At 38.0% G+C, this 12,447-nt stretch overlaps 1 long non-coding RNA gene across 1 annotated transcript; it reads right to left on the reverse strand.

Moving 5' to 3' along the window:
- Nucleotides 1–3,970, reverse strand: LOC107720829 (uncharacterized). The gene is made up of 3 exons (XR_001637647.1): nt 3,945–3,970; nt 153–280; nt 1–34 (listed from the first exon to the last, which is right to left on the reverse strand). It is a non-coding gene; the product is annotated as an uncharacterized LOC107720829 (long non-coding RNA).
- Nucleotides 3,971–12,447: the final 8,477 nt, after the last annotated feature.

Below are 12,447 nucleotides of genomic sequence, written 5' to 3' on the forward strand. Positions count from 1 at the left end.
GCTCGGTGAACGTTAGGTAGCCGTTGTTGTTCACCTAAAATTTAGTAACCACAATCATTCGAAAGTATTTTAAAGAGAATTTTGAAAAAAAAAAAAAAGAGGGGTTTGTAAATAACTTGTAACTTAAATGGTACAGGAAATGTTGTGCTTACGAAGATCTGATTGTATGTGCGTCCAAAGTATTTGAAAGGCTTCTGCAAGAAAATGACATCCGAGCTTCCGTCCTCAGCAGGGGGGTTGATAATTTCTCCATCCCCAGAAGCGAGGAAATTATTTGGCACTAAGGAAAGGATAAGTGAGAATGAACTCTCTGCTTCTGCTGAAGAAACAAGCTCACAAATGGTACAGGTTAAGCTTGAGCTTCTGGTTGCTTTGGCTTACAGTTCGGTGGGCCGTCAACATGTAAAGAGCGCCGACCTCTTACAGTTAGGTGAGCCGTCAACATGGAAAGATCGGCGACCATTCATGTTGATATTGCTGCTGGATGAGAGTTCTGGGGCACTGGTCACTGGAACTGTGAAAGAATGGACAGAGTCCAATGTGTTGTAACCAGCCTGTAGAAGTAAAAAGGAATCGTTGTTAGGTCATCAACCTGTTCCAGATATAACTGCCTTTTGGTAGAATGTAAGGTATGAAGCGAGGCAAGGGCAAATCCTTGTCATCAGTTTCATTCGTAAAGCTTACAAGGACCTGTCACCACTCACCAGCCACATTTGTTCCGTCTCTGCAATGTCTCCATAGTTGATGAGGATGAAGGAGCGATGGACATTGGAGACAAAAACCATTTGGAAAGTAGCCACCTTCAAAATACCAAGAGAAAGCTTGAAACAACTTTACAGGACAACACTAATTAATTGATAAACAACAATTCGATCTTACCCCTCCACCACTGTGGTATGGCACACTGTCCCAGGTCACGACAAAAGCTGATGTAGCAGCAAAAGTTATGTTGGGGAAGTATTGGTCAATAGCTGCAGTTACTAGCTCCAGTACAGCACTGCTTGTGTCCTCTCTATAAGAGATAGTTCCACCACGTCTGTTGTCAAGGTGAGTCCAGAGAGGAGCAACAATGTCTCTTCCAGAATTCAGCAGGGGGATGTAGTCGGACAGTGGCTCAGTAAACGTTAGATGGCCATTGTTGTTGACCTAAAGTTTAGGACAAAACGTTTGCACGTGTTGTGAGGGGAAATATATGGTGACAGAATGAAGAGGCAGAATTTGGCATAATTCCTACTGGTTAATTATACGAATCAAAAGGCCTCTGAATTTCAAATTTAAAACACTCATACATCAAGGTAGCAACGTCTGAAAAAAGTAGAGCTACTAGTTTTACTAATTTGAAGAGACTTGTCATTTCCAGTGCAAGCAGATAAAACAACTGATCATCTAAATAAGGACAACGACAACTAAAATGCTTACAAAGGTCTGGTTGTGTGTGCGTCCAAAAAACTTGAAAGGCTGCTGCAATGTAATGGCTTCAGAGCTTCCATTATCCAAACGGGGTTTTACTCTTTCTCCATTTCCAAAAGGTAGAGCTTCCATTATCCAAACGGGGTGTTATTCTTTCTCCATTTCCAAAAGGTAAGACATTAGCTGGCACTAGGACAAATGTAAGTGACAAGGAATTAGAGGTCTACACGGGTCCAAAAATTCATACCCGAACCCGAAGAGACCCATAAATGTGCTACACTGTACCAACCCGGACCCGTCTATTATTTTGAAAGTTGGACCCGGGCCCGTGCATAACCGAGAAATGTCAAAAATGTACTACCCGGAACCCACGCGGACCGTAAATTATTTGAAAGATGGACCCGAACCCGGCCGGGAAGATACAGACCCGACTGGACCCGATCGGCACATATTCTACAGCAAATTGCTCAGACCCGGGACCCGACCCGGACCCGGCAGACCATTTAAAATATAGCCCCGAACCCGTACGGATCCCAGGTTGGGTCCCGGGTCCTCGGGCCTCGGGTCCTCGGTGAAGACCTCTACAAGGAATCCTTTAGTTTTTTTTTTCTTTTCCCCAGAAATATAAGTTCGCAAACACTGCCCTGCTTAAAAGTTTGAAAGGGGAATTCACTAAGATTGAATTGTGCTCTCTAATAGTGTTGTTTATTTTGGAGTGAGCCACATGTTTTTGGGACCCGATTCACTGCATAAATGATGCAAAACAGGTAAGGGAGCTAGAGTCTCATGCCCACGAAATTAGCGCTGATCAGAATTTGCCCAGGGCAGTCAGCCAGCTCGCAGGCTGCTTCTGAGTGCAAGGTTGTGGGGAGTAGAGCTGACCACTACAATCTGCCAGACTTTTCTGGAAATGCATAGTATGACTCACCAACTGATGCATCCAGTATCTGAATTGGCTTATTAAAAGGCCGAAAGTGCACTCAAAAACAATGTGCCAGCTAATGTTTTTTCTAAACAATATTACAAGTTGTAGGCTTACGTTTTGGCGAGCCATCAACATGGAAAGACCAGCAAGCAGTCACATTGATATTACTGCTTGAAGACAGCTCAGGGACACTGGCTGCTGGAATTGTGAAAGAACTGGCAGAGTCCACAGTGTTATAACCAGCCTGTAGGAGAAAATAAAAAAAGTATATAATTCATTAAGAATTAAATAAATAATGTAAAATACAATAAAAATTTAATTGAAAAGAGATGGAGATAGAGAAACCGTTCTTTCACATTAACGAGCATTGCCTTATAAATTGTATGTTTGTACTCATTTTTATCGTTTGTACTATCTATGTACACGAAGTACTGTAGTACTTCACTGACCTGCCAAGGTTGTTCTGTTTCTGCAATATCTCCGTAATAGATCAGGATGAAAGAGCGATGAACATTGTACGCTAAAACCACTTGGAAAGTAACCACCTTCAAAACACCAACAGACAGCATTCAACACCTTCCAAAGCTACAAGACAGACCATTGATTAATAATCAAAGATTACGGTAAATCTTACCCCTCCACCATTATAGTAAGGTACACTGTCCCAGGTAGCCACAAAAGCTGTTGTAGCAGCAAATGGTATGTTGGGGAAGCATTGCTTAACAGCTGCAGTGACATGTGCCAGTACAGCAGTGCTTGTATCCTCTCTATAGGAGATAGATCCACTATGCCGATTGTCAATGCGAGTACAAAGAGGAGCAATGATGTCTCTTGGGGAATCCAGAAAGGGGGTGTAGGCAGACAGCGGCTCGGTGAATGTTAGGTAGCCGTTGTTGTTAACCTAAAATTTATGACCACAATTATTTAAAAGTATTTTAAAGATAATTTAGAAGAAACGAGGGATATGTAAATAACTTGTAACTTAAATGGTACGGGAAAGGTAATGCTTACGAAGATCTGATTGTATGTGCGTCCAAAGTATTTGAAAGGCTGCCGCAAGAAAATGACATCCGAGCTTCCATCCTCAGCAGGGCGGTTCATAATTTCTCCATCCCCAGAAGAGAGGAAATTAGTTGGCACTAAGGGAAGGATAAGTGAGAATGAACTTTCTGCTTCTGCTGAAGAAACAAGCTCTCAAATGATACAGGTTAAGCTTGCGGAATCCAGAGAGGGGTTGTAAGCAAACAGTGGCTCAGTAAACGTCAGATAGTCCCTATTGTTCACCTAAAATTAAGGACCAATTTTTTTCAAAAGGGTTTTGAAGAGAATTTTAAAGAGATATAATGTATATAAATAACATGTTGTAAATGGTTGAGAAATACGTAATGCTTACAAATATCTGACTGTATGTGCAATCAAAGTATTTGAAAGCCTGCTGCACCATAATGGCTTCAGAGCTTCTATTATCAGCAATGGTTTTCACTATATTTGCTTCTTCAAAAATCTAGGAATTTAGTAGGCACTTGGCAAAGTATATGTTACAATGAATTATTTATTTCTGCTAATGAAACTTAAACTCAGAAATGTTACTTTTGAAACATTGGCTTACAGTTCGGTGAGCCATCAACATGGAAAGACCAATGACCATTCACATTGATATTGCTGCTGGATGACAGTTCTGGGGCGCTTTTTACTGGAATAGTGTAAGAATTGACAGAGTCCACAGTATGATAACCAGCCTGTAGAAGTAAACAGCATTTTTAAAATTCTCAACCTTTACAAAACAAAGCTTTGTTTGGTTATTAGAAGAAGTACTGATTGAATAGATCAAATAATTTTCTTTCCTTTGATTTAATTTTGTAATCTGTAAAAAATTTAAAGACCACTCACCAGCCAACTTTGTGTTGTTGCAGCAACATCACCATAATTGATCAGAATGAAAGAGCGATGAACACTGTACGCTAAAACTACTTGGAAAGTGACCACCTTCACAACATAAATAGACATCATTATAAATAAGTAAATAAATAAATAAATCAATCAATCAAAATGAAAGATATCATTTACTGATAAGCTTTGTTTACTTAAGTCTTACCCCTCCACCATTATAGTACGGCACCCTGTCCCAGGTAGCCACAAAAGCTGTTGTAGCAGCAAATGGTATGTTGGGGAAGTATTGCTTAACAGCTGCAGTGACTTGTGCCAGTACAGCAGTGCTTGTATCCTCTCTATAGGAGATAGATCCACCACGTCGATTGTCAAGGTCAGTCCACAGAGGGGCAATGATGTCTCTGTCAGACTTCAAAATTGGGTTGTAGGAATACAGTGGTTCAGTAAATGTCAGATGGCCATTGTTGTTCACCTAAAATTGAGAACAAGTTATCAAATCAAAATGTTTGACCAAACTAAATATGAATGACGCTGTGCACTGCAAAAAGACCTATGAAAAATGAGAACCAATTAATATATAACCATATAGTAAATGAATCTGCAATCTAATCTGCAATCACAAATGCTTACAAAGACATGATTGTATGTGCTTCCGAAGTATTTGAAAGGTTGTTGTAAGGAAATGGCTTGAGAGCTTCCATCATCCAATATGGGGTTTAGTGTGTCTCCAACCCCAAAAGGCAGGAGATTAGCTGCTGTTGAAGGCATTGTAAATGATAAAACATCGTGATGAATCTTCAGAGAAACATTTAAATTACCAGTTCTATATCAATTTTCTATTTGAATCTTAAATTATACAGCAGTATATGCAGTGTCATTATTAGGCTTTGGCTATTTATCTGTTTCAGTGACTTTACTTTTTCTTTCCTTTTCATCAAATTCATGATCATCAGCAGAGCCTACCAAAACTGACATTATTTAATCCACAATCCATCTCCATTAACAGAGAGAGCCTTGAATTGTGCATGGTCAGAAATATGGCGAATGAGGAGAAACTGAATCAGATTAATTGGGCTATCCTCAATATTCCAGCATACAGTAATCAAACAGTAATTATGAATAGTATTTCTTTATGCAAACAATCATATATTTAATGCTAACTTCTCACTGGAAATTTAATTGAGTAATTCAGCAAAAGTACATTCTCCCTCTTTAAAGTTTGTCATGGGAACAATATCATGGACAGCTACAAGAAGAAAAAAAAAGGTAAGAAGTGAAATTAATGTACCTTGGACTTTTGATTAGATATGGTACATTACTATTCATTTCTAAAATGTCAGAGTTTGACAGAGACGCTGGCTAGTAAAATGATCAGTAATGTTTTTATGCCTAATTTTGTGTTAATGTTCTTTTATTTTAGCCCAATATTCGTTTTTAAATCATAATAAATTAGTACATAATGGTGAACATAGACAATTTATTAAACATATAAAGTGTTAGCCACCTGACAAATGTAACCGCCTAATGTGGTCAAATTTAACATGGCCAGAAATGTTGTGCAGTTGAATTAAATAACATTAAATAACAGTATATTGCTAATGTATAAATTAAAAGAATTTAAAGAATGCATTATTCATCATACTTCAACACAATTTCAACTAAAACAGTGGTCATTTTTTCAGTCACCCATAAAAACAAAAAATATACATATTTAATAGCATTATGTTGTCATTACCTTCTGCCTCAGTTTTTTCTCCTGGTTGAGTGAAAACAGAACAGACAGTTTCAGAGCTGTAATCGTAAGCTTTTGTATCAAAAATTGTATAGAAGATATTTTATGCCTGACAAAACAGCATATTATTTAATATATAAACCTGACATTAAATAATTTAATTGATTTCATCAGTCACCAGTGAGTTATGATTATTGTCATAGTTAATATCTATTATGTGGCTTACTGGCAAGAAAAGACAGCAGTGCTATAACATATAGCGGGACAGGTTTCCCCATCCTTTTGTTGGTCTGTCACAATGTATTCTGCAAAAGACAAAAAAAAAAAATGTGTATATATATATATATATATATATAGTTTTTGTTAGTAAAACATGTACAATGTAAAAAAACAACAACTAAATATGGACTTTTATTTTCATCTTACCAAATTGTCCAAAAGGAAATGTTTGACGTTTCTGAAGAACAAATACTCTCCTGCAGTTTTTGCTTTTAATGTTGTTGTGTCTGCATTTATACCCAAATGTTTTGGGTGTGGTTTGTTTGTTTGGTGTGTTTTTGACCTTTTGCTTTGATCTTTTTAAGGTCCTCATAAATTATGACATCTATGAGGAGGTTGGGGAAATTTGTGTTTTTTTGCAATGGGATGTCACTGCTAGTTGATCTTAAAAATGTTTATGATGCTATGAATAAATTGTTTATGATGCAAGGTTCACAATTTCATATAGAAATGTTGAAGGAAATTAATAAAACAACAATGCTTGTTACAAATATTTAATACAGGTTTATAAAGTTAATAATGTGTGGAGACAACAGAATCATGAATTTTTACTGTATTTATTTTACCTTTTTATGTTAGTGATGAGAAATACGATCTGGAAACAATTGTGTGTGTATGTGTGTGTTTTGTTTTTTAATTATGAAAATAATTAAATAAATAAATGCATACATACATACATACATACATACATAAATACATACAAAATGTGTTTCGTTTGCACAATGAAACAATTACATTTTGTAGGACCAAGAGGATTTATTTATTTATTTTTATCTCCGATTCTGTTGTACATCAAACATGCCCTGAGATGGACTAATCACCTGTCCAGAGTGTTTCTGTTCCTTGTGCATGAGAGATTGGAATAGGCTCCAGCAATCCGTGAGACCCAATAGAGGAGAAACGGATGGATGGAAAGATGGATGGATGAATGGACGGATGAATGTCTGAACATGGTGAGTCCCTAGCCTTAAAATTAATGGCTTCTAATATATTCTTTAATAAAAACCCACAGGTTCAATATTTGTTTGGAACGTTCACAAGCTATGAGATTCTAACTTGAAATATCAGGTTTTAGACATATTTTATCATTCTTACTGGCTTGTTTACAAATATGCTACATCACAAATTTTAAGCTGAATTCTTTCTTTGTTGGCCTCAAGATGTTTTAAACCAGTTTTGTTCAAAGCTATATTTAAAGAAAACATTTTGCTTAGGGGATGAATGAAGTTAGACTAGAAATGCAACATGATTATTTGTATGTACTTTTAAGTCAATTGTGGTTCTACCACACACACATTTACTTACGTTTGCACATACACTGAAACATATGATGACAGCATCTGAAGGTACAATATTGACATATTGACAGCATCTAAAACAAATTATTTATGTATGAACTTTACAGACACACAAATGACTCTGTATGAATATTAAAATCGTGGCATTAATATTTTTATAATATTGTATTCAGTTTTCATATCATGGCATTAGGGATGGGTATCATTAAGGTTTTAATGGTATTACTACTCTTACCGATACTGCTTATCGATCGGGTACTTTAACGGTATTCTTATCGGTACATTTTGTTATATATACATACAGGTGCATCTCAATAAATTAGAATGTCGTGGAAAAGTTCATTTATTTCAGTAATTCAACTCAAATTGTGAAACTCGTGTATTAAATAAATTCAGTGCACACAGACTGAAGTAGTTTAAGTCTTTGGCTCTTTTAATTGTGATGATTTTGGCTCACATTTAACAAAAACCCACCAACTCACTATCTCAACAAATTAGAATACTCCATAAGACCAATAAAAAAAAATTTTTTAGTGAATTGTTGGCCTTCTGAAAAGTATGTTCATTTACTGTACATGTACTCAATAACTTGGTAGGGTCTCCTTCTGCTTTAATTACTGCCTCAATTCGGCGTAGCATGGAGGTGATCAGTTTGTGGCACTACTGAGGTGGTATGGAAGCCCAGGTTTCTTTGACAGTGGCCTTCAGCTCATCTGCATTTTTTGGTCTCTTGTTTCACATTTTCCTCTTGACAATACCCCATAGATTATCTATGGGGTTCAGGTCTGGTGAGTTTGCTGGCCAGTCAAGCACACCAACACCATGGTCATTTAACCAACTTTTGGTGCTTTTGGCAGTGTGAGCAGGTGCCAAATCCTGCTGGAAAATGAAATCAGCATCTTCAAAAAGCTGGTCAGCAGAAGGAAGCATGAAGTGCTCCAAAATTTCTTGGTAAACGGGTGCAGTGACGTTGGTTTTCAAAAAACACAATGGACCAACACCAGCAGATGACATTGCACCCCAAATCATCACAGACTGTGGAAACTTAACACTGGACTTCAAGCAACTTGGGCTATGAGCTTCTCCACCCTTCCTCCAGACTCTAGGACCTTGGTTTCCAAATGAAATACAAAACTTGAATTTAATAGGAGAAAATTATTGGTAATCCAATATTTTACATTTTTAACACACTCTGTTAGCTTAGATGATTTTGAAGTTTCATCTGCTCTTGTTGAGATATATAGTTGAGTATCATCAGCATAGTGGAAACTAATCCCGTATTTTCTAATAATATTACCAAGGGGCAACATGTATATTGAAAATAGCAGAGGACCTAGGACAGCTCCTTGTGGCACTCCATATCTTACTGGTGATAATTGAGATGACTCTCCATTTAAATAAACAAAGTGGTAGCGATCGGACAGGTAGGATCTAAACCATATTAAAGCCTGCCCTTGAATACCTGTATAGTTTTGCAATCGATCTATGAGTATGTCATGATCTATAGCGTCGAACGCAGCACTAAGATCAAGTAAAACTAGCAATGAGATACAGCCTTGGTCTGACGCAAGAAGCAAGTCATTTGTAATTTTAACAAGTGCAGTTTCTGTGCTATGGTGGGCCTGAAACCTGACTGAAATTCTTCATAAAGATCATTTTTTTGCAGGAAGGAGCACAATTGAGCAGACACAACTTTTTCTAAAATTTTAGACATAAAAGGAAGATTTGAGATGGGTCTGTAATTTGCCAATTCACTAGGATCTAGTTGTGGTTTCTTAACAAGAGGCTTAATAACCGCCAGCCTGAATGGTTTTGGGACGTGACCTAAAGACAACGACGAGTTAATAATATTGAGAAGCGGTTCTTCTGCTACAGGTAACAACTCTTTCAGTAATTTAGTGGGTACAGGATCTAACAGGCATGTTGTTGGTTTAGATGCAGTGATAAGTTTATTTAGCTCTTCCTGTCCTATAATTGTAAAGCACTGCAGTTTATCTTTTGGTGCGATGAATGAAGCTGAAGTATTATACGCTGTAGAATCTACATTTGTTATTGTATTTCTGATGTTATCTATTTTATCAGTGAAGAAATTCATAAAGTCATTACTATTAAACTGTGAGGGAATATTTAGATCGGGTGGCGTCTGGTTATTTGTTAATCTAGCCACTGTGCTAAATAAAAACCTTGGATTGTTTTGGTTATTTTCTATGAGTTTGTGGATATGCTCGGCCCTGGCAGCTTTTAGAGCCTGTCTATAGCTGGACATACTGTTTTTCCACGCAATTCTAAAAACTTCCAAGTTAGTTTTTCTCCATTTGCGCTCAAGACTACGAGTTTTTTTCTTGAGAGAATGGGTATTACTGTTGTACCATGGCGCAGTACGTTGTGTCGAACGCAGCACTAAGATCAAGTAAAACTAGCAATGAGATGCAGCCTTGGTCTGACACAAGAAGCAAGTCATTTGTAATTTTAACAAGTACAGTTTTTGTGCTATGGTGGGGCCTGAAACCTGACTGAAATTCTTCATAGAGATCTCTTTTTTGCAGGAAGGAGCACAATTGAGCAGACACAACTTTTCAAAAATTTTAGACATAAATGGAAGATTTGAAATGGGTCTGTAATTTGCCAGTTCACTAGGATCTAGTTGTGGTTTCTTAATAAGAGACTTAATAACTGCCAACTTGAATGGTTTTGGGACGTGACCTAAAGACAACGACGAGTTAATAATATTGAGAAGCGGTTCTTCTGCTACAGGTAACAACTCTTTCAGTAATTTAGTGGGTACAGGATCTAACAGGCATGTTGTTGGTTTAGATGCAGTGATAAGTTTATTTAGCTCTTCCTGTCCTATAATTGTAAAGCACTGCAGTTTATCTTTTGGTGCGATAAATGAAGCTGAAGTATTAGACGCTGTAGAATCTACATTTGTTATCGTATTTCTGATGTTATCTATTTTATAAGTGAAGAAATTCATAAAGTCATTACTATAAAACTGTGAGGGAATATTTAGATCGGGTGGCGTCTGGTTATTTGTTAATCTAGCCACTGTGCTAAATAAAAACCTTGGATTGTTTTGGTTATTTTCTATGAGTTTGTGGATATGCTCGGCCCTGGCAGCTTTTAGAGCCTGTCTATAGCTGGACATACTGTTTTTCCACGCAATTCTAAAAACTTCCAAGTTAGTTTTTCTCCATTTGCGCTCAAGACTACAAGTTTTTTTCTTGAGAGAATGGGTATTACTGTTGTACCATGGCGCAGTACGTTTTTCTCTAACCTTTTTCAATTTGATGGGGGCAACAGCTTCTAATGTGTTAGAGAAGATAGTGCCCATCTTGCTAGTCATTTCATCTAATTCATGTGTATTTATGGGTACACAGAGCAGTTGAGATAAATCAGAAAGGGTCATTTGTGAATCTGTCTTTGGCGGCTGGAACAATAGTTCTTTCTGGGTGATAACGCGGAGCCATATAGTTAATATCAGTAATACACAGCATGCACGATACAAGGAAATGGTCAGTAACATCATCACTTTGAGGTACGATATCTATATCAGTAAGATCAATTCCTTGTGATATAATTAAATCTAGCATATGATTAAAACGATGAGTGGGCCCGGTGACGTTTTGCTTGACTCCAAAAGAGTTTATTAGGTCAGTAAACGCAAGTCCTAATGCATCATTTGTATTATCAACGTGAATGTTAAAATCTCCGACAATTAGCGCTTTATCAACAGTAACCAATAGGTCTGAGAGGAAATCTGCAAATTCTTTTAGGAAATCTGTATATGGCCCTGGTGGTCTATACACAGTAGCCAGAGCAAGAGATACAATAGATTTCTTTTGCATATCTGACAGTGTAACATTAAGCAGAAGTATTTCGAATGAGTTAAACCTGTATCCTGTCTTCTGAGTAACATTGAGAATATCACTATATATTGTTGCAACACCGCCGCCACGACCAGTCTGACGGGGCTCATGCTTATAACAGTAGCTTGGTGGAGTAGACTCATTTAGACCAATATAATAATTTGGTTTTAGCCAGGTTTCAGTCAAGCAGAGTACATCAAAACGATTATCTGTGATAATTTCATTTACAATAACTGCTTTGGGTGAGAGTGATCTAATGTTTAGAAGCCCAAACTTTAAAAATTGTTTTTGTTCATTTATTTTACATTTTTCTGGTTTAATCACGATAAGATTTTTTCTAGATCCTGCATTAAATTTATATTTTGACCTCACTATTCGGGGAACAGACACAGTCTTTATAGATTGTACAGCGCAATTACTTCTATCATTTAAGCGGGTAGAACACAAGTCATCAGGGCAGTTATTTGAGATTTGACTTACTAGTCATATGGAGCGTAGCTTCCTGGAGATGTTGTCCGACATGAGTTCTGCTCCGACTCTGCTGGGGTGCAGGCCATCAGTGCGAAAAAGCCTAGGACGCTCGCAGAAAAGATTCCAATTATTAACAAAGAGCAGTTTCTGTTCTTTACACCATGACAATAACCATTCATTTAAAGCAAAAAGTCTACTGAACCTTTCGTGTCCTCGTCGATACGTGGGAAGCGGTCCTGACACGATGATCGTCGTCGCGGGCGATGTGCGGCGCACCGTCTCGATCAGGCTCCTGAAGTCCCTCTTCAGTGTCTCCGTCTGCCGCAGCTTGGTGTCGTTAACCCCCGCGTGAAGCACGACCGCTCCGGAGCTCTCGTCGCCCTTCAGGATCGCGGGTATCTGCACAGATACATCGAGAACACGAGCACCTGGGTGTGCACTTTACCTTCAGCTAACGTAGCACAGACCGGACGATGGAGTCTCCGACGATCACAGCATCACGTTCCGTCTCGCGGAGGGGAGCGAAGCAGTTCCGGGTGGAGATCTCGAAGACTGGAGGCGGCGGAGGAGGGGAGG

The sequence above is a fragment of the Sinocyclocheilus rhinocerous genome, unplaced genomic scaffold, assembly GCF_001515625.1.
Source record: "Sinocyclocheilus rhinocerous isolate Xijiao unplaced genomic scaffold, SAMN03320098_v1.1 scaffold12185, whole genome shotgun sequence".
NCBI classification, from domain to species: domain Eukaryota; kingdom Metazoa; phylum Chordata; class Actinopteri; order Cypriniformes; family Cyprinidae; genus Sinocyclocheilus; species Sinocyclocheilus rhinocerous.